At 55.9% G+C, this 22153-nt stretch overlaps 1 protein-coding gene and 1 long non-coding RNA gene across 3 annotated transcripts in view; both read left to right on the forward strand.

Moving 5' to 3' along the window:
- TCF3 (transcription factor 3) overlaps window positions 1–8932 on the forward strand; it is a 101043-nt gene extending 92111 nt beyond the window's left edge. The window contains 1 exon segment of the mRNA XM_064175316.1: window positions 1629–8932. The gene's annotated coding sequence lies outside the window, so the exon portion shown is untranslated.
- A 5255-nt stretch (window positions 8933–14187) lies between these two features.
- Window positions 14188–18787, forward strand: LOC135192065 (uncharacterized). 2 transcript variants are annotated; one of them, XR_010308901.1, is made up of 5 exons: window positions 14188–14255; window positions 15533–15643; window positions 16001–16121; window positions 17011–17140; window positions 17930–18787. It is a non-coding gene; the product is annotated as an uncharacterized LOC135192065 (long non-coding RNA). The 2 variants fall into 2 exon arrangements; XR_010308900.1 differs by lacking the exon at window positions 17930–18787 and having other exon boundaries at window positions 17011–17227.
- The last annotated feature ends 3366 nt before the right edge of the window (window positions 18788–22153 follow it).

Here is a 22153-nt window from a genome sequence, read left to right on the forward strand (position 1 = left end):
CTCGAGTCCCCATGGGGGGCTCTCAACCACCCCTGCACCTTCCCCCTACCCCTCTCAACCTTACCCCAATCTTAAGGAATAATAGAAGTTCAGCCAAGAGGTTAAGAAGTGAAGGTGGGTTAGGCCAAATGGAAGGGTGTGTTAGAGAGATGCAGCTCAGTCAGCAGCCCAGGCCAGAGTGAGAGAAAATGGTGAGAGTGTTAGCTAATGTTTTCATTTCTTCCTCCCAAACTCCTTAGCGAGACTCTGGGGGAAGTAGACATCACCATTGTTTCCCTTTCACAGCCTGTAAGCTAGTTCTTCTCACCAGAACATTCTAGCTAGCTTCAAACTAGCACAAGGTACTATCCCCAACCCTGTTCTCCCAGCCCACTGTTGCTTTGGCTGCTCAGCCTCATTCCTTTGGCACCAGCCAACCTCCTTCTTAATTTACTTTGGAAGCAAGTATTTGTTGTTTAAGTTAGTAATCTCTGCTCTTCTGAGTTGCATTGCATTTACTGATGTAGTTGAGAATGGCCCTGCTTACTGTAGGGAGGGCTGGACTAGATGACCTTTGGACGTCCCTTCCAACCCAGACCATTCTACGATTCTATGGTTTACCTACTTACCTGTCCTGCAGTCAGTGGCTTGCATCTCCACGTGGTTTACCTGTCCATGGACACACAAAGCTGTGCCCCACATGACAGGAACAGTCCCGGACAGTGCTCTGCGCTTCCCTGTTCCAGCAGCTGGCTGCTGGAAACCAGCAGTTCCTCTGCCTGGTGGCCTCATGGGAGGTGCCAGAAATGCAAAGAAATACTTAGAAGATAAAATTCTCTGTAGAGAGACCATGGCTGAGTCAGTCCTCAGCAGCACCTCCACACCAGCTACTCAAGTGGGGAGGCTCTCCTGTCCCACTTCAGGGACTAGAGCTAAATCCCCAGCTGGCTGGGATTGGAAAGGTTCTTTAAAGCTCATCCAGTCCAACCATCTGCAGTCAGCAGAAACATCTGCACCTAGAGCAGCTTGCTCAGAGCTACAAACAACCTGATCTGCAGTGGTGCCAGGGATGGGACAGCTCCCACCTCTCGACGCCCTGGGCCAGGCTCTCAGCATGCTCAGTGTCAAACATTTCTCCATTCTGTCCATGCTGATCTCCCTTTCAGTTCAAACCAGCCCCACTTGTCCTGGCCCAACAGGCCCTGCTCGGAAGTCTGTGCCCAGCTTTCTGCTCAGCCCTTTCAACATTCCAAGGCCACCAGAAGGGCTCCCTGCAGCCTTCTCCTCTGCAGGCTGCCCAAGACAAACTCTCAGCCTGGGCTCACAGCAGAGCCCTTCCAACACTGCCAGCACTGCTGCAGCAGGTCCCTGTCTGTGCTGAGGGCTCCAGAGCTACCCCAACACTGCAAGGGGGGGGTCTTGGCTGAGCACAGCAAAGAGGCAGGATTCCCTCCCTGCCCCTGCTGCCCACACTGCTGGGGATCAGCCCAGAACATGGCTAAGACTGGACTGGCAGCACTCACTGCCAGATCATTTCCAGCTTTTCAAGTCCCATCAGCACTCACAGCAGCCCCTAACATGAAGTAGTTCATTTATCATTTGGATTTTTCTCACTTCAGGCTTTCTGTTTGTTTGTATTTTCTTTGTAGATCTTTTTGTTCCTCTGGACACAGAGATCTGTAGGAAGAAATAAACCCTGGGTGTGACCTGCAAGCTTCTCCAACCATAAACTGTAGTACTGCAAATACTGACACAAGGTGGACGGATCCTGGCTTGACGTAAGAGGGTGGAAACCAGTCATAAAAAAAACAAAAACAAAAACATTTTTTTGGTCAAGAAAATGAAAAGACAAACGAAAAAAAAAGAATTGCCTTAAGTATGAAAAGTGCAGAACAGTCAATACATATCACTCAGTTAGGAGGGGGTGGAGCATTCTCTTGGCTTGTTCACAAGCAGCCAGCAGCAAAATTGTGCCTAAGCTTGAGATATTTGTTTTTTGGGGAGGGGTTTTGGTTTTGTTGGGTTTTTTGGTGTGGCTTTGTTTTTTTAAAAAACAAACAAACAAACAAAAAAAAGCATTAGCTATGAGATTTTTTTTAATGTAGAACAAATAGCAAAATGCCTTTTGGCTTGTTTTTATTTGGGTTGGGTTTTTTTTAAGCTTCTTTTGCATATGTTTTATAAGCAACGAAAAGGAATTTTTTTTTTATGAAAACCACAACAAAACATGTCTTGTACCCCTCCCCCCCTCCCCCTATGCTTTTTTTGCTGCTGTTTCTCTAGTTAAAAGTTGTTGCATCTTTAGGATCAACCAGAATTATTAAAATTGTATTAAGAGAGACTGGATATAAAGAGAGGAATTCTCAGATTTGGGCTCAGAAAGCCACTAAAAGCGAATGTAGCCACAGGGAAGAGAGATCCTTCCTCACCTGGCTTGTACCTTCCATTGTAAAAAAACAACTCGCTCCTGTGCTGAATTTGCCAGCTCTTCGCTTTGGCCACTTGGGATTTGGGAAAAGGAAGACAAAACAGCAAAGCAAATTGCACCAGCAGCAGCAATGTCCCCTCAGAGCTGCTCCCGCTCCTCCCAGGAGGTGCCCAAGCTCTAGCCAGGGGCTCTGCACATTTGCAATACTGCTGGACTACCCTAGAGGCTGCAGCCCCGCCTGGGAGAGGAGGTGCTCCACAGGGAGAGAGCAGGTCTTGGGAGGGTGGAAGAGAACTGGGGTGCTCTTGTGGTGAGCAGAGCAGTGATGCAGATGGAAGAGGAAGGCCCAGGTCACAGGAAGTGCCTCTTGCCTATGCGTCCGACCCTGGTGCTACCTGTCAGAGGACCTTCCAGGGCAGCGCTGAACAAAGAGGAACTGAACAAAGCTGCAGGGCTGGGAAGAGGCAGAAGTGGACAGAGCCAACACAGTGGCAGCAGATGGACCTATGGACACTGGTAGCAGAAAGGGAAGCAGCTACCCAGCATGCACTTGCTCCAGCCTCAGCAAGCCAGGACTGGTAGCAGTATGCCAGCTTGACACAGCTTCTCCCCATGCTGGAGCCACCACCATCAACATCAACGGGCAGAGTGCTGCAGGCCTCGGGGCAGAGGTGTTTTCACAGCACATCTTCACCACTCCTACCTCCAGAGCATCCTTGCAGGGAAACCCTGGGGGCACAGAGCAGCCACTGTCACCTGCATTGTCAACTGTTCCCCTCTCCATGCTGCCAAGGAGGCGAGCCATGAGTGCCCATCTTGAATGAGGTGCTCCAGCAGCCAAGCTGGGCCAAGGATCTCTTCACTCCGAGTGCTTCCCAGTGTCACTCCAGACCACCCCAGTGTGCTTAGCGGGAGGAAGACCCCAGCAACCCCAACACAGGGTGCCCCGGAGGTGTGGAAGCAAGCAAAGAGGTGTTGGGCAACACTGAGCTGTGACAGCTGCTCTGGAGATGGCAGTGAAAGAACATCCAGCAGGAGTTTGTTCTTGTTTCTTCTGTCTCCTTCCCCTCCTGAAACATTCTGTGCCTGGTTCTGCCCAGTTCTGAAGGCAGATGGTGTCAGCTCCCAGGGGCATCTGACACAGCAGTGGCTCTTGGACTGGGGCTGGCTGCTGTCCAGATCTGCCTGGCGGTGCCCAGTCAGGAGAGTAGTTGATGGGACATGAGTGCTGGCTTGGGGGTTGCAGGGGCAGTGAGTATTCAGGACGCCCCAGCTTCAGCATCCATCTCTGTGTTCCTCTGGCCTGTGCTCCTAGGGAAGCTGCATTACTTTGGCATGGGACAGGCAAGGACTGACCACCAGTATCGGGTCCTGTGATGCTTCTTAGCATCCCTTAGGTTTTGGCATCACCTCCTGGTGCTCCTCATTCTGCTCAGGAGGTTGCTCATCTCCCACCCACAGCTGGGTACCATGGGCTTAGCCCCTCTGACATCTCAGAGAGGAACCATGGAGCAGAATGAGACCTCTCCCTGCTGCCCTGGCACCAGCACTGCCCCAGGGCTCTGCAAGCTCCAGCCACAGCTCTGGGACATTCAGGTGTTCCTGGCTTTACCTGCCCATATCCCCCCTGCTGCCACCATCACTTCTGTGTAGTGAGACCTGAGAGCACAGCAGCTTCCAGCTCTCGCCTGTGACAACAGCCTTCTTCCAGCCTCATTCACTGGTCAGGTTACAGCTCTCTGCCCTCCCCTGGCTCCTGCATGCTTCAGCATGGAGCAGCCTGGGATGGGTGAGGCTCCCCCTGCCTCGTGTGACAGCCTTGACCTCTGGAGCAGCTCTCTTGCAGCAGCAGCCTCATCTTCCTGCAGTGTCCTGACAGTTCTCCAGAAGCTGCAGCAAGCTCAGTCTGAGGGTGGCAAAACACACAGGGAGGGGGCAGTGCCCCTCTGCAGCCCACAGCTGGGGCTGGATGCTCTGACAACCCCAGTTCATGCCCCAGGGCAGACACTGGGGGCTAATCAGCTTCTCCCTGCAGACTGGAAGAAGCTGCTCCCTCTGCCCTGCTTCAGGTCAGTGCCAAGGCTGAGCATTTGCTGCCCAGGGTGTCCTGCTGGCTCTGTGCCACCACTCCAGGACCCAGAGAGGGAATGGAGCAATGCCTTAGCCCTAACAAGCTTGAAACCATACAAACGAATTCAGAAGTGCTTCCCCACCACTCTGGCTTTGCAACAAGAACATGAGGTAGCAGTCAGGGACAGCTGGATGCAAAGAAAAAGAGAACCCCAGAGACTCAACAGAACAGGGAAGTGGAGAAGAGTCCTCATTTGCTCAAAGTTTTGCTGAACTCCTTCAATACCCTCCAAGTCCTGGCTGATGTTCTGCAGGCCAGGGGGACCCCTGAAGAGAATGAGTCTTTCCCATCACTCCCAAGCCCCCCGGCACCAAGCAGAGATGGAGCTTTTCATCTGCACGTTGGTGGTTTATGTGCTGCATTCTTATCTGCAAAACCTTGGCAAGGCTTGGGCAGAGCTCTTGGGGCATCAACTCCCAATGGCATGGTCTGGAGGAAGTTTTGGCTCCTCCAGCCAAGGAAGGTGCAATGTCAGGAGCTGGGAGTGCTGTGCCTCAAGTGTTTTTTGTGCCAACCCCATGCAGTCTTGGTGGAATCTATGTGGAGGCAGCAGCTGCAGAGTCCAGCAAAGGGAAATTACTTTGGCTTGCCCCTGCATTGCACTAGATGGTGCCTACCAGCTGCTAGGGAGAGATGCTTTTCTGGCATGGAGCACTGCCAGGTGCTGCTCCCCGAGTGCCACCTGCAAGAGAGCCTGTTGCAGTGAAACCTGCACCCTCCCCAGCTCACATCTCTGATGCCATTTAGCCCTGGGATCTTCCAGAGCACTTCTGTTTCCAAACTTCTCTGCTTGTCCCAGGTACCTTTGTCACAGATAGGTGATGTGCTGCAGGGTGCCATTCAGCTTTCTGCTTCCTCTCAGTCTGGCACATGTGAGTTCTCCTGGGCTGCATATCTCTCATTGCTGGGAGCCACAGACCCCCCCCGAAATCTTCCTTCATCAGGTCAGTACGGAGGCTGCCTCCTTCTAGCTGCGTGTTCTGTGTTCTCTCTTCTGGCTGAGCTGCATCACGGTTGAGCAGCAGAGGTGGGATCTCAGGGGGACAGCTGTCATGGGAAAGCCCCTGGGACGCCTCTCCTCTTCCCTCCCCCTCAGCAGCCCCCTGCACATCCTGCCCAGAGCTGTGCACGCTGCCAGGTGCTGGGGAGTGTCTGGAATCCAGCTTATAACAGTAAAAAATTGCAGCTTTTTTTCTTCTTTCTCCCTCTTCACCTGCCCTAGAGCAAAACAGCTGCAGCATCCCCAGCACTTTTCTACGTGGAGGGGAGGTGGTGGCTGTCTGCTCCTGCTCCTGCTCACAACCCTGGGCAGCAGAATTCCAGCTCAGCCCTGCCTTGGCAGTCACTCCTCTGCCTCTGACCTGCCAGCCAGATCTCACAGCCCAGCAAGTGCCTGGCTCCAGTTCAGCTCCAGCTCTTTGCCAACAGCTCCAGAGGCTCTCTGCTCCTCTGCTTTCACAGCTTGCACTGGTATCCTTGGTGGGGGGTGCTGGTGGAAGAGACAGGACATGGGACATCTGGATCCCACTCTGTGCCACTCCTGTCTACACTGAACTCTGGCTGGGAGTCAGGAGAGGCAGGAATTGGGGCAGTGGAGTTAGGTGAGCACCCCAGGATCCCACATCTGGCTGTGGGGAGCAAATCCGTGCAGTGGGGTCACCTTGCTGCCCCCTCTCTATGCACCATCACTCCAGAAGGGGTTTGGCTGATTTGCTGTTGGAGTTTTGCTCTTTCCAGCAGAGAATTGCAGAAGTGTGATGTGAAACCTGCCTATCTGTGACCAGTAAGCAGCTTTGGCCCCCAGCCCACGTGATGAGCCAGTGGTTTCCTAGAGGTGCTCTCCCTGCCTGGCCATGGTTGGGCAGCAAGAGGACAGAGGCAGGCTGGGACTTCCCTAGGAGTCTGCAGTTTCAGGTTGGCTGCAGAAGCTCCTTTCAAAGGTCTTTTGTGTCTCATTCTTGTACCCACTGAAGCCAGCAGAGCCTTTGGGCCTTGGGACCTTGCAGCTCATCTTCCCTCTCAGCAGCTTGGGGGTGCCATGAGAAGCAGGAGGTTTTTGACACCCCCAATCCCCTCATGCCTGAGCTCTGCTCCCCTGGGGAGGCTGTTAAGATCAGTGCCAGTGAAGCCCATGGTCCTCCCTGCTGGTGCCTCTGGACCAGCTCCAGTTTTGGTGATATCCTGGGCTGGGGTTTTAGAAAGGAGGTGAACAAAGCCTGGGTGGTTCTGGAGCTGGGCCAGGCCAAGTCCCCACCCTGAGGTGCAGGGCTGGCTAAGCTGGAGCAAGCCATGGGCCACTGTGCCCTGTTCCTGCTCAACACCAGCAACAGCAAAACCTATTCTCCACACCACAGCTTGCATGAAGTCTTTGCCCTCTTGAAGCCTATGCAACCTCCTCCCCTCTCCCCAGGGCTCTCCAGATCCCAGTCCAGCCAGTTCTTTCTGTTCTTGCTCATGGCTGCTGAGTTCCTGCTCCCTAGTGCTCTCAGGGCCCAGCTTCGCTTCCAGCAGCTCCAAAAGCATTTCAAGACCTATGCCCTGGAGCTGGGGGGTGGACAAAAGCTGAGACTGCTGGAACATCTCTGCCAACGCATGCTGCAGTTCCTGAGCACTGAACTGCTCTGTCCTAGGGCTTCTCCATTCACCCTTCAACCCTCCCGTGCCTTCTGTTTGATGCTTCATCGCTCACTGCCAGCATCCTTCACCTTGCACCATCTTCTCCGGTACCCCTGAGTGGAGAAGCTGGGTCCCAGCTCCTTGCTGCCTGGCTCTGTGGACGTCTGTCAGTCTGGACTTGGCTTGCCTGATCTTCCTTCAACCTCCTCAAGGTTCAGGGTGTGCTTTCCATCCTGCACTGCCTGGTGTCTCCAGCCAGCACCTCTGGGGTGTTTCCTTTGTGCACAGCCACTGTGAGTTTCCTCACAGGGCAGAACCATGCTCCCAGCTGCCTGTCTGCTGGGACAGAGGAGGGAGGGTTTGGGAGGTGGCTGCTGCAGCCAGATTGCTTCCTGTTCTGCTGCTCCTGGGGCAGGTCTGGAGTTGCCCTGGTTTGACCTTGAGGGCAGTTCACCCTTTTGGAGAGCCAGCAGCTGCAGTGCCTTTGTCTGGAGGGCTCCCGTAGAGGTGGCCTCTGCTCTGTGCCTAGGAGGGTGGCTTCTGGCAAACCTCCCGGCTCCATCCTGCATCCTTCAGGGCCAAGGGAGAGCTCTGCCATGGGTCTCCACGGTGCTGTTCCCTCTGTCTCTTGCTCCTCAGGTCTTGCAGTACCCACTCTGGTCCAGCCAAGCCCCACCCTGTCAGAAGGAGAGGGACTAAAACTCGACTGATGCCCAGTTACACCTTGTGGGCACTATTGTGGGAGTGCAAAGGAGTTTGTGCTTCAGACTGGGCTGTGGTGGGTGCTGAGGAGCATCCCCGTGTCCAGGAGAGCCTTGGAGCTCCCCTGACAGCTCCAGCAGCACCAAGCTGGGGCACCGCAGGTGGCCCTCTGCTCTATGTGTCGTCTTCCCAACCCCCTTGAAACCCACCAGCGTTGGGGGCAAACGTTGTAACCTAGGGCCTTGTGGGGGGAGGGGGGGGGAGGAAGAGGAGGGGAAGGGAAGGAGCTGTGGGGAGCCTTTACCTTCCTGTCAGCCATGGTTAATCCCCTGGCAAAGGAGAGAGGAGAAGGGCACCTGCAGGAGCAGGGGAGGGGTGACCCCCCAACCAGGCATCGGGAAGTGAGAGTGCTCCAGCTTTGGTGGGGCACAAGCATTCCTGGGGGGGCTCTTTCTATATATTTTTGTAGGATTTGGGGGTGGGGGGAGAGCAGAAGGGAGATGCCTGCAGACTTTGTTTATTTCGCAACCCCATAGAAAATTTTGGGTTGGTTTTGTTGAGTTTTTGGAGGTGGGGCTGGGGTTTTTTGTTTGTTTTTTGGCCTTTAAACCCCCCCTGGTCCTTGCTTTTTGGGATGTTTATGCTGCCTATCTGTAAATCCAGATGTACTTAAAGTGGCTGAAATCCTTGTTCTTAAATCAGATACACATTATAGTTTTGAACTATATATATAGTATATATATATATATATATGCCTAGCCCAGCAAAAAAAAAAAAAAAGTAAAATATTTGGGGGTGGGGGAAACTGAGTTGTCCTTTGAAATGAATCACAATGATGGGATATTAAAAAAAAAAGTGTTTCTGAGTGCCTCAAGATAATGAATTGTTTTCCTTTTTTAAAAGTAATTTTATACAAGTGTCAAAAAAAGAGAAGAAGCCCACAGCAGCAGGAACCCCACAGCTGGCTGGATTATTTGGAATTTTAAAATAGTCCTTAACTTTTTTAAAAGTAGATTTTGAGAACTGTCCTGTATATAACAGTAATGTAGCAATAAATGTGACATTTTATAACAATAGCACTTTCTGGGTTGGGTTCTTTTCTTTCCTCCCCACCCTCCGTCCCCCCTCCCCTGTCTATGCATCCAGAGGGACCTGGGCAGGCTGCAGAACTGAGCCCAAGCCAACCTCCTCCTGCTTCTGGATTTTCTCCTGGAGGGCCTGAAAGGAGTTGGGTAGGGTCTCAGTGCAGTTTTGTGGTCTCTCTGGTGTCCCCCCCGCCATATCTAGGGTCTTCAAAGGAATTGTGGGATCTCAGGTTTTGGGGTCTCACAGGATTTGGGAGGGATCTCACTCTGGTTTTCAGTGCCACTGCAGACCGGGCACTCCCAACCCACCCTCCTCGATCTCTAAAGGGGTTTGAAGGCTTCGAGGTCTGTGAGCCTCTGTAAGTTCCCCCTAGAGGCTCGCGGTGGAGTCTCAGAAGGGCCCCGAAGGAGAAGAGGCCACAGGAGCCGAAGTGATACTGAAAAGACCGGAAAGCCTCCGGCTCCCTGTTGTCATAGCTCCCCCTCTCAGGTAGTGATGTGATCTCGCACACGTCGCTGGAGAACCGCAGTGACGACAATTAAACACAGGGCGGCAGCACTGCGTAGGTGCATGCATTAGCAATGCATTGCTATGGAGTCGGCGCATGCGTCTTAGCGGGCCGCCTTGTTACGCATGCGCCATGGAGGCGGAGGCGGACTGACGCGAGGCGAGGCGAAGGGGTCCTTGCAGAGCCGAGCGGCGGAGCGCAGAGCCGGTCCGAGCGGGGCGGAACCCAGCGGCGCCACGCTGAAAGTACCCGAATTTAACAGTCTCTTTGAATCAAGCTGAACCTAAGTAGAGCCTAAGCAGAGCTCCCGACAGCTGACGAAGGGGTGTCGAGTGATGCTCGAGGGCCTCTGAGGTCTTTGAGAAGAACAGAGAAGGACCTTGCGGGGGGCATATGGGGCCGAAGGGATTCCGCAAAACGTTCTGGCGCCTCTCAGCCCGTTTAGGCCCCGGTGGAGGCCCGGGAGACCCCCGCGCTGGTAGGGAGTCATGAGGGTTTGTGTGAGGGTAGAGTGGAATAGGCTTCCTGCGAGTCTGGGATGTCCCTTTAGTGCTGGAGGGGTCTGTAGAGCTCTGTCAGGGTCTGTAGATTTTGGCAGGGTTCTGTAAGAGTCTCTGGGCAACTTTTAAAGGTGTGGAGGGGTCTGCAGGTGCCTGTTGAGCTTTGTCCATGTCTGTGGTGGTGTGTAGGTGAGTGTGGGTGTCTGCAGAGGTGTGAAGGGGTCTGTAGCTATTTGTCAGGGTCTGAGAGAGTCTGCAGAGGTCTGTAGAGTTGAGTAGGTGTTTGGAGGTTTCTGTGTGGGTCTGTAGGTGCCTGCAGGCATCATTGAAGGCTCTGGAGGGGTCTGTAGATGTGTGCAGGGGTCTGTTAAACATCTGGAGGGGTCTGGGTGGGTCTGGGGAGCTCTGTAGGGGTCTGTATGTGTTTGCAGGCGTCTGCAGGGGTCCGTAGATGCCTGTAGGGATTTGCAGGGCTCTGTTGGTTCTCTGTAGAGGTCTGCCTGGGTCTGGAGGTGCCTTTTAATGGGTCTGTGGAGGTCTGGAGGGCTCTGCAGAGTTCTGCAGTGGGCTGCAGTGGTCTGTTAAAGGTGTGGAGGGGTCTGTAGATGTCTGCATTCAGTGAAGGAGTTCTTTGGCTCCAGGACACTGTTGTCCAGTGTCTCTAAACTGTGAGTGTCCCAAACGAGATAGAGGTGCACTGGCAGCGTGTTTGCAGATGGCCCCAAACTGAGTGGTGCTAGGGAGAAAGCAGAGGGGCAAGATGGCATCCAGGAAACACCTGGGCAGGCAGGGGAGCTGGGCCCAGGCGAAGCTTGTGAGGTTCCAGGAGAGCAAGGGCAGGGTGCTGCGTGTGGGCGGAGGTGATAAAGAGCAGCCCTAGGGGTGCTGGGGAGAAGCTGAGTGCGAGCACGTGGTGTGAGCTTGCAGGCCAGGAGGAGCCTGTCGGTGTCTGCAGGGGTGTGCAAGCATCTGTAGAAGTCTGCCCAGGTCTGTAGGTGTCTGCAGGGGTCTTCTAAAAGGCCTGGAGGCTTTTCTGAGTGTGCAGAGGTGTGCGGGGGTCTGGAGGCATCTGTAGGTACACTTAGGGGCCTGGAGGGCTCTCTGGAAGTCTGTGGAGCTCTCTGGGTGTCTGTGGAGGTGGTTAGGGGTCTGTAGAGGTGTCTGTGGTGCTGTAGGTGTCTCAAAAGGCTGTGAAGGTCTTGAGTTGCCTTGCAAAGGTCTTGAGGTGTCTGTCGAGGTCTTTAGGGGTCTGCAGGCTTCTCTGGAAGTCTGTAGAGGTCTGTGGGGGTCTCTAGGGGCCTCTTAAAGATATGTAGGGGTCTGCAGGAGTCTATGGAAAGGTCGGGAGGGGTCCCTAGAGGTCTCTAGGAGGCTGGAGGGGTGTGCAAGTGTCTGTAGCATTCAGCAGGTGTCTGGAGGTTTCTGTTCTGGGCCCGCAGGTGTCTGCAGGCATCTTTTAAAGGTCTGAGAAGCAATGTCAGGCATCTGTTAAGTGTCTGCAGGAATCCATTAAAGGTCTGGAGTGGGCTGCAGGGCTCTGCAGAGGAGTCTGTGGGTGTGTGTAGAGGTCTTAGGGGTGTGAAGAGTTTGCAGGGGTCTGTAAGGGTCTGCAGATCCCTTGGAAAGGTCTGAAGTTGTCTGTAGGAGGCTGTAGATGTCTCTAAGGTACTGCAGGGGTCTGCTGCTGCGGGAGGAGTGGGCTCGTGGAGCCACGCCCCCTCCCTGGCCTTTCTTGCCTGGCTCTGGTTGCTGCCTCTTTATTTGCATAGCCACACCCCCGTCCCCTTGCTGTCTAGTCCCCGCCCCTTTCTTTCTGTGCCACGCCCCCTCCCAAGTTCTGTGTCTGGTCCCCGCCCCTTTTCCTTAGCCACACCCCCTTCCAAGTTCTGTGTCTGGTCCTCGCCCCTTTTCCTTAGCCACGCCCCCTCAATGCAATGCCTATTCCCTGCCCTTTCCATAGCCACGCCCTCTCCCCATGCTGTGTCTAGTCCCCGCCCCCTCCATAGCCACGCCCTCTCCCCCGTGCTGTGCCTGGCCCCGCCCCTGCCCCACAGTAACCAGTGAAATGGTTGGAGGAGAAGTTCAGGAGATATCTACTGATTGGTGGATTGTGGTGGGCGTGGTTTGCCGCTTGTTCCGCCTCCCTCATTTGCATACATTTCAATATCAGGCTCTGCCTTTGAGTACCTTGGAGATGTGTTGGGGGTTGGGGAGGGGTTACTGGGAGGGTCAGCAGCTGATTGGTGGATCCTGTGGGGGCTGTGGGCATGGTCACCCCTGTGCCCCGCCCCCTCATTTGCATAAATGAAGGCAGGGTCCACCTGGCAGAGTTTGGTACTTTATTGGGGGGGTAAACTGGTTAGGATGGGGAGGGTCAGCAGCTGATTGGTGTGTCCTCTGGCGTGGGCGGGGCCTGCCCCTGCCCCTGCCCCGCCCCTCCAAAGCGCTCCATGGTCTCCAGCACAGCCCCAGCAGCTCCAGGAAGGAGGAGACCACCCCCGCAGGCCTCCAGCCCCCCGGGAGACCCATAGCCTGCGGGGGGAGGGCTCAGGGACCCCATGGCCCTCCCAGGGACCCCCAGACCCTCCTAGGGACCTCTCAGGGACCCTTAAACCCACCCAGGGACCCCCAGACCCTCCTAGGGACCTCCCAGGGACCCGCAGACCCGCCCACTGGCCTCTCAGAGACCCCCACTCACCTCCTTGTATGCCCTCACTAATCCCCCAGCCCCTCCCCGTCCCCTCCCAGCGCCCCCCAGTGCCTACTCAGGCCCTCAGCTTGTCCCCGCAGCACTGCAGCCTGGCCTGGGGGCGCTGCTGAGGCCCTCACCGAGTCGCCACTGCTCGCCGCAGCCTGTCAGTGGCCATCTGCAAGCTGGCACTGCCCTCACCGAGTGGGCACTGCCCTCACCAAGATGGCATTGAGCGCGACGGGTTGGAAGAGACCTTACCAACATGGCGCCGAGCGCGACGGACTGAAAGCGACCTCACCAATATGGCGCTCAGCGCGACGGGTTGGTGTGACTTCACCAATATGCGCCGAGAGCGACGGTCTGAAAGTGACCTCACTAATATGGCGATGAGCGCGCCGGGCGGGATGTGACCTTACCAAGATGGCTCCGAGCGCGACGGTCTGGCTGTGACATCATCAATAGGGCGCCGAAGCGCCGCAAGCCGGCGGTGACCTTACCAATATGGTGCCCAACGCCGCGGTCCTGGCGCTGCCCGCTGCTAGGCTGGCAATGCCCCCACCAAGTCGCCACCGCTCGCCACAGGCTGGCAGTGACTCTCTGCAAGCTGGCGCTGCCCTCACGGAGTTGACATTAAGCTCACCAAGTTGGCACCGAGCCGCGGCAAGCCGGCGGTGACCTCACCGATATGGCGCCGAACGCGACAGGCTGTAGGTGACCTCACCAATATGGCACCGAGAACGACGGACTTGCTGTGACCTCATCAATACGGCGCCGAGCGCGACGAGTTGGACCGACCTTACCAATATGGCGCCGAGCGCGACGGGTTGGACGTGACCTCACGAATATGGCGCCGAGCGCGACGTGCTGGCGCTGACCTAATCAATTCGGCGCCGAAACTCCGCAAGCCGGCGGTGACCTCACCAATATGGCGCTCAACGCCGCGGATTTGGCGCTGCCCGCAGCAAGCTGGCAATGCCCTCACCGAGTCGCCACGGCTCGCCGCAGGCTGGCAGTGACCCTTTACAAGCTGGTGCCTCCCACCTTGAGCTGGCACTGCCCGTTCCTAGGCTGGCAGTGCCCTCATCACGACGGCGCCGCCGGCAGCGCAGGCTCGGCGGTGACCTCACCAAGATGGCGCCGAGCGCGACGGGTTCGAACTGACCTCACCAAGATGGCGCCAAGCGCGTCGGGTTGGACGTGACCTCACCAACATGGCTCCGAGCGCGACAGACTGGCGGTGACCTCATCAATTCGGCGCCGAAACGCCGCAAGCCGGCGGTGACCTTACCAATATGGCGCCGCGGGCTGCCGCTGCCGGCAGCAATCTGGCACTGGCTGCGGCAGGCTGGCAATGCCTTCACCGAGTTGGCACTGCACACAGCAGGCTGGCAATGCCCTCACTGAGTGGCCACCACTCGCCGCAGGCTTGCAGTGGCCTTCTGCAAGCTGGCGCCGCACCCCGTGAGCTGGCACTGCCCGCTCCTAGGCTCGCAGTGCCCTCACCACGACGGCGCCGCCGGCAGCGTAGAGCGCTGAGGCCAGGCCGCGGGGTGGGGCGCAGGGGACAGAGCCACTCTGAAGGCTGCCCGGGGGGCGTCTGGGCCCCGGAGGTGGTGAGTGGGGGTCGGGGGGCAGTGGGAGGAGAGCCTGGAGCGTCCCCAGCGGCCTGGAGGGGGCAGGGAGGGGAGGAGGGGGAGGGGCAGGGACACATACCCGGGGTGGGGGGGGGGAGGGGGCAAGGGCCTGGTTTTGGGGGTCTCTGGGGGGGTCCTTGGGGGTCTCTGGGGGGATCCCTGGAGGGTTCTTTGGGGGGACCTGGGGAGGGATTTAGGGGTCTCTGGGGGGGTTCCTTGGGAGGAGTTTGGAGGTCCCTGGAGGGCTCTTTGGGGGAGACCTGGGGGGTCTTTGGGGGTCTCTGGGGGGGGTGTCCTTGGGGGAGGGTCTTGGGGAGGGGTTTGGGGGTCCCTGGGGGGGGTCTTTGGGGGTGTCCTTGGGTTGGATTTGGGGGTCCTTGGGTGGCTTTGGAGGGGTCTTGGGGAGGGGTTTGGGGGTCCTTGGGGGGGACAACCTGGGGAAGGATTTGGGGGGCCTTATGGGAGGGCCCCTGGGAGAGATTTGGGTGGGGTCCCTGGGGGTGGACTTGGGGGTCCCTAGGGGGAGATTTGGGGTCTCTTTGGGGGGGGGATTGGGGGTCCCTGGAGGGGGATTTGGGGTCCCTAGGGGGGGTCCCCAATAGCTGGGGAGGGGTCCACAAGCCCCCCCAGGGAGGGTCCCCCCTGAGCCTTCCCTTCCCTGTGGAGCTCCTTCGGCGCCGCAGGGGCAGGCTCTGGGGGGGTCCCTATTGGGTCTGGGGGCTCCTGTTGGGTCTAGGGGAAGCCCTGTTGGGTCTGGAGGGGTCCCTAATATTGGGGAGGGGTCCTCAGTGCCCTGGGGGGGTCCCCAGTAGCTGGGGAGGGGTCCCCAACCCCCCCCAGGGAGCTCCCCCCCTAAGCTTTCATCTCTCCACCAGCTGCAGCCACCAGGGGCAGGCTCTGAGCTGCTCCTTTTGGGTCTGGGGGCTCCTGGGGGGGGGTCCTGTTGGGCCTGGAGGGGTCCCTGATATTGGGGAGGGGTCCTCAGCGTCCTGGGGGGGGTCTTTAATGGCTGAGGAGGGGTCCCCAAGCCCTGGCAGGGGTCCCCAAGCCCCCCCAGGGAGGGTCCCCCCTGAGCCTTCCCCTCCCTGCAGAGCTCCTTCGGCACCGCAGGGGCAGGCTCTGGGGGGGTCCCTATTGGGTCTGGGGGCTGCTGGGAGCGGGAGGAAGGCTCTGGGGGGTGCCCAGGGGGGCCTGGGCAGTGCCAGGGGGCGGCTGGCAGCTGAGGCTGTGCCCCCCGCCGTGTCCCCTGCCCCCAGAAGAGTGCCAGGTACCTGTGGCAGGAGCTGCCTGTGCGCATCGCCCACTGCATCCGTGGCTTCCGCAGCCTGCCCTTCATCATCGGCTGCAACCCCACCATGCTGCACCTGGTGGGCACCAAATGGGCACCAAGTGGGCGTGGGGGGCGCCAGCTGGGCCTGGGGGCTGCTGGGGTGGGCACTGGAGGGGGTGTGGGGGCACTGGGGGGCACTTAAGGGCAGTTCGGAAGTGGTTCAGAGGCGGTTTGGGGCTTGGCTGTTGGTTGTGAGCTGAGCAAGGTGCAGGTGGGGGGCATCAAGTGGGCACCAAGTGGGCATGGAGGGCACCAGCTGAGTGTGGGGGGCACTGGGGAGCATTGGAGTGGGCACTGGAGGTGGTTTGGGGGCACTGGGGGGCACTTAAGGGCGGTTCAGAGGTGGTTCGGAGGTGTGAAGTTAAAGTGATGTGACTGATCTGGTGCTTTATAGCTGCCAAAAAGGAGACCTTCTTCAATTTCTTAATTGCTCCTCCTGTGCAAGCTCTTCTGTCTGTCTGCTGAGATGTTTCTGCCTGTTCATCTGGCAGAGAAGTGTTTGCTTTTTTGGCTGGGTAAGTAGGAGATTTGTTTTGTGGATTTGCTTTGTTTTGTCGCTGAATACTTGGTGCAGCTGGCCTCAGATGCTGTTTCTTCATAAAAGACACAATACTGTGTGATTCGTGGGCGTAGAAGCAGTAATTGCTGACAGAAGCACGCTTGTGAACTTGGCTGTAAATTCATTAACAGACATTACAGTGTTTCTCTCTCTGCAAGTCAAAGTACTCTCATGCTGAAGAACTTCTTCCTCAGATTCACTCTAAGCAACCCTGCTCTCCCTCAGCTTCAAACCATTCCCCTTGCCCTGCCTTTAGACACCCTTATAGAAATAGTCCCTCTGCAGCCTTCCTGCAGGTTCCTTTCAGGTACTGGGAGGTAGCTTTAAAGTCTCCCTGGAGTCTTGTCCCCTTCAGGCTGAGCAGCCCCAGCTCCCTCAGCCTATCCTCTTAGAAGTGCTCCAGCCCTTGGCTTATCCTCGTGGTCCTGCTCTGAACTGGTTCCAGCAGTTTTTCGTTCTTCAGCTGGACTGTGGCCATGTGGAATGTTTTGGGTTGTGCTTTTGCCTTTGCATGCTGAAATACTTCCTGTGTTACCTTAGCAGTATGTTTCATGTGCAAGGTTCCTGTCTGTGATCTCTTTCTGCTGGGGAAGTCATGAGCTACCTGTGGGGGTGTGAAATGCAATAAGCTTTGATCGCGTTGCCTGCACGGATGTGAGGGGACAAAATACTGCTGAGAAACTTTTTTGTACCATTCTCTTCCCCCTTCCCCTCTTGCCTTTAAGGGAACACACACAGAGAGAAGCTTAATGAGCGCCCTCTGAAATGCTGTAGGAATTCTTTGCTTTGCAGTGTTTTACACTGTGGCTCTTCAAACCTGTAACCCATCTGCTTTCCATTGCCAGCGAGCTGACCATCCGTACTACCGTCGTCTTGAATGCCTCCAACCAGCACTGTTTGCTGCCAGACAGACACCTGGAGAAGACAGAGGACATGGTTAAGTTCATGAAGGATATCTTGGATGGTGCTGCTGAAGTAAGTCTTTGTTGTGGCTTGAGATATATTGGTTGGTGTTTGTTTTTTCCCCCCCTTAGCTGCGGTGGCTCTGATTGTTACGCCGTGTGATTTATCTTCCTGTCCTGGCTGTCTTCCCGTGTTGGGTGCTGGCAGTGAATACGTGGTGAGGAGTGCTTGGGGTGTGCCATCCTTTGCTGTTCTCACTGTGGGAACTCCAAGAACCATGGAATGGGTGCGTTATGAGTGATGCAAAATTAATAATCAATATTAATGTTGATATCCAGGCAAAGATTGTTAATAACTACAAACAACCTGTTTCTTATCATTCAATCTCTCCAGAAAGCTTATTTACAAGGTTCAAAGCACACAGCTGGGGTATTTGTACACTTAGAATCATGGAATCAGCCAGGTTGGAAGAGACATCCAAGCTCATCCAGCCCAACCTAGCCCCCAGTCCTCTCCAGTCAGCTAGACCATGGCACTAAGTGCCTCATCCAGGCTTTTCTTGAACAGCTGCAGGGACGGCGACTCCCTAGGCAGCCTCTGTGGTCTGAGAGTAGAGCAGCAACTTGCTGTTAGTTGGCTGTGATGGTCTCAAACAACTGTGGGGGAGTTTGGCATGAGCCTGTTGGAATGCTTAGCCTTACTGGAGGAGCTGGGAGCGTCTGGGCAGCATGAAATGCAAGAGCAATTGCTTTTCACTTCCTTCTTAAGGGACTTAAGGGTTGGGAGGTCTGAGGAATGAACTGTTGGGATCATAACTGCAAAGCGTCAGCAGTTTTGACATGGTTCCATTTGACATTGCAGGCACAGGGTGGTGATGGACTTCTGCAACGGAGCAAGAGAGTCATCTATGAGGCCAAGTCTGCTGTAATGGTAGAGTTTATTGCTTATTCAGTGAGGTGATGCTCTTGTCAGTCAAAAAAGACTTAGTTGCAGAGGCTTTAGAAATACTTTGATGTAAGCTTGTTGCTCTGCTGTGCCTAGTGTATCTATTGTCACTATTTATAACTAGGCTTAAACCAAATGAACTTCTTGATTAAAATAGCCAATAATGTCTGCCATAGTTCTAACTGTTCCACATGCATTAATTTCACATTTTTCACTCTGCTGTTAGTCTGACATAATTTAAGAGACAGAATCATGAAAATCCAACATCTTTTCCTTGAGCTTTTTGCCATCGCTTCAGAGGTTCTTTTGTGTTCTGAGCAATGTTTTGGTTTCAGTCTGTTCCAGTCCTCTGCCACCCTCACAGACAAGAAATCTCTGCTCCTGTTGAGGTGGAACAGCTTCTGTCTGTTGTTACTTGGCCTATTGCTGAGCACCACCAAAAGGCAGCTGGCACCTTGGTGCTGACACCTGCCCCTGGGAAATGTATAGACGTTAATAAGATCCCTTCTCTTCTCCAGACTAAACAGCCCCAGGCCTCTCACTCTTCTTTCCAGCCCCACTGTGTCCTGCCCCCTCCTCTCTTGCCCCTCCCCCCGTGTCCCGCCCCCTCCTCTCTTGCCCCTCCCACCGTGTCCCAGCCCCTCCTCTCCCCCTGTCCTCTCCCCCACTTCCACCTCCTCTCTTCGCCCCCCTCCACCTCCTCTCTTCCCCCCCCTCCACCTCCTCTCTTTTCCCACCCCTCCTCTCTTCACCCCCCCACCTCCTCTCTTTTCCCACCCCTCCTCTCTTCCCCCCCTCCACCTCCTCTCTTTTCCCCCCCTCCTCTCTTCACCCCCTCCACCTCCTCTCTTTTCCGCCTCCTCTCTTCCCCCCCTCCACCTCCTCTCTTTTCCCACCCCTCCTCTCTTCACCCCCCCTCTCTTTTCCCACCCCCCCTCTCTTTTCCCACCCCCCCTCTCTTTTCCCACCCCTCCTCTCTTCACCCCCCCACCTTCTCTCTTTTCCCACCCCTCCTCTCTTCACCCCCCCACCTCCTCTCTTTTCCCACCCCTCCTCTCTTCACCCCCCCACCTCCTCTCTTTTCCCACCCCTCCTCTCTTCACCCCCCCACCTCCTCTCTTTTCCCACCCCTCCTCTCTTCACCCCCCCACCTCCTCTCTTTTCCCACCCCTCCTCTCTTCACCCCCCCACCTCCTCTCTTCACGCCCACCCCTCCTCTCTTCACGCCCACCCCTCCTCTCTTCACCCCCACCCCTCCTCTCTTCACCCCCACCCCTCCTCTCTTCACCCCCCCACCTCCTCTCTTTTCCCACCCCTCCTCTCTTCACCCCCCCACCTCCTCTCTTTTCCCACCCCTCCTCTCTTCACCCCCCCACTTCCTCTCTTTTCCCACCCCTCCTCTCTTCACCCCCCCACCTCCTCTCTTTTCCCACCCCTCCTCTCTTCACCCCCCCACCTCCTCTCTTTTTCCACCCCTCCTCTCTTCACCCCCCCCACCTCCTCCCTTTTCCCACCCCTCCTCTCTTCACCCCCCCCCACCTCCTCTCTTTTCCCACCCCTCCTCTCTTCACCCCCCCCACCTCCTCTCTTTTCCCACCCCTCCTCTCTTCACCCCCCCACCTCCTCTCTTTTCCCACCCCTCCTCTCTTCACCCCCCCACCTCCTCTCTTTTCCCACCCCTCCTCTCTTCACCCCCCACCTCCTCTCTTTTCCCACCCCTCCTCTCTTCACCCCCCCACCTCCTCTCTTTTCCCACCCCTCCTCTATTCACCCCCCCACCTCCTCTCTTTTCCCACCCCTCCTCTCTTCACCCCCCCCACCTCCTCTCTTTTCCCACCCCTCCTCTCTTCACCCCCCCCACCTCCTCTCTTTTCCCACCCCTCCTCTCTTCACCCCCCCCACCTCCTCTCTTTTCCCACCCCCCACCTCCTCTTTTCCCACCCCTCTTCTCTTCACCCCCCCCACCTCCTCTCTTTTCCCACCCCTCCTCTCTTCATCCCCCCACCTCCTCTCTTTTCCCACCCCTCCTCTCTTCACCCCCCCACCTCCTCTCTTTTCCCACCCCTCCTCTCTTCACCCCCCCCCACCTCCTCTCTTTTTCCACCCCTCCTCTCTTCACCCCCCCCACCTGCTTTTTCCACCCCTCCTCTCTTCACCCCCCCACCTCCTCTCTTTTCCCACTTCTCTTCACCCCCCCCACCTCCTCTCTTTTCCCACTCCTCTTCACCCCCCCCACCTCCTCTCTTCTCTCCCCCGCACAATAACGAGAGCCACACCAGAGGCCAGAGCTGTGCTGTCGCAGCAAGCAAAGGGCAAAGGAGGCAACGAGATGCTGTAGGGACTCTGACTCTTGCTGCCAGGCTGCAACAAGAGGAAGGGAGATTCTGGCCCCGAACAGGTGAAAACAAGAGAGGAGCAAGGCAGGAAGCACAAAAGCAAACCTATCTCATGAAGGAAACAGCACAACTTCAAGCACAGCTTTAAGCACAGCATACCAAGGAAGAACAGAAATCCCAAGCAGAGCAAAGGGGAGGAGTGGCTTAGAGAAAAGCAACACCACCCCACAAAGGACACAGCCAATCTACCCCCACAAAGGGGATCAGCCAAAGGCTTCTGCCTCTCCTGGAGCAGCTTAAAAAGGGGAGGTCAATTGAAGTCTCCTCCCACCCCAGCTGTGGCCACTTTGCCCTCCCTGCTCAGTGCCCTTTATAAGCAGTGCAGGAGGAGCCCAGCCCCAAGCTGGGCCCATTGTGGGCCAAGGGATCCTCTGCCTGGCATCCCAGGTGAGTGCGCACGGGTGAGCACCGGGTGCGTGGTGGAGGGTTTCAAAGGCTGGGGGGCCTGGCTGGCCCCCTGGCTAGCTAGGGCCACCTTAGGGCTAGGCTACTGACCCACTGCAACATCCACCTTAGCTCACGGGTGCTAAGTCTGTGTTGTTATTGAGGCTGAGTTTGCTTTAGGAGTTTGGATCCTCAAAGGTTTTGCTCTAGGTTCTGCGATGGAGGCAAAGATGGAGCAGGAGCACAAACTGGAGTTGGTAACGGACGAGGATCTTCAAAAGTTTTACTCTAGGTTCTGCGATGGATGTGAACATGGACCAGGAGCATGAACTGGAGCCGGTAACGGACCAGGAGCCGCAGCTGGTAATGGAACTGGTAACAGAGCTGAAGCTGGTAACGTAGAGTGGAGAGGAGGAAAGCAGCAGAGACTGCCTGGGGGAAGGTGGAGGGCAGCGGCAGGATGGCAGGGGCTGCCCAGAGAGGTTGTGGAGTCTCATTCTCTGGAGCCTTTCAAGGCCTGTCTGGATCTGTTCCTCTGTGAGCTGAGCCAGTCTGTATGGTCCTGCTCTGGCAGGGGAGTTGGACTCGATGATCTCTTTGGGTCCCTTCCAACCTCTGACATCCTGTGAGTCTGTGATTATGTCTAAGCTTGACTTCAATATTGTCTACGAGCTTGAATTCAGCATTATGTATAAGCTGAAATTAATTACTCTAATCACACCCAGTTGCTAATCTTTTCCAGCCCCTTTGGTTATCTAGTCTCTGCCCACTGCAGCTGTGTGTGGGGTGCTCGGCTGTTTACAGCTCCATTTGCTGAGCTGACTGGGAACCAAAGACGTTCCCAGCATGGGTTGCTCATGTTTATCAATTCTTGTGTGCTGTGCTAATCAAGATTTTCTCCAACAGATTATTTAATTTGACCCGGGGGAAAGTTAAGATGGAAAGTTTGTCAAAATAGAGAAGTGAAGAATATTTAATCTATTTCCTGAAATTTCCTTAGCTGATATCAGAAATTAAATTGCATTACTGCTCAAGGCAAAACCAATAAAGCACTTCAAGCACAAATAGCAAGGAACTGGAACATTCTTACCAATGAAACTGGAGAATAGAGAGGAGTGTGAAGCACTAAAACTAGTGTCATAGAATCAGTCAGGGTTGGAAGGAACCACAAGGAGCAGCCAGTTCCAAGCCCTTTTGTGGTGCAGTGGTAGAATTCTCGCCTGCCATGTGGGAGACCCAGGTTCGATTCCCCAGAGGGGGGGAAGTGTTGGTGGCCCAGGTTCGAGTCCTGGCCCCAATGCACCTAAGAAGGAGAGAAGTCTCTGTTTGGAAAAAAGCACCAAAAAGCACCAAGAATTGA

The sequence above is a fragment of the Pogoniulus pusillus genome, chromosome 41, assembly GCF_015220805.1.
Source record: "Pogoniulus pusillus isolate bPogPus1 chromosome 41, bPogPus1.pri, whole genome shotgun sequence".
NCBI lineage: Eukaryota > Metazoa > Chordata > Aves > Piciformes > Lybiidae > Pogoniulus > Pogoniulus pusillus.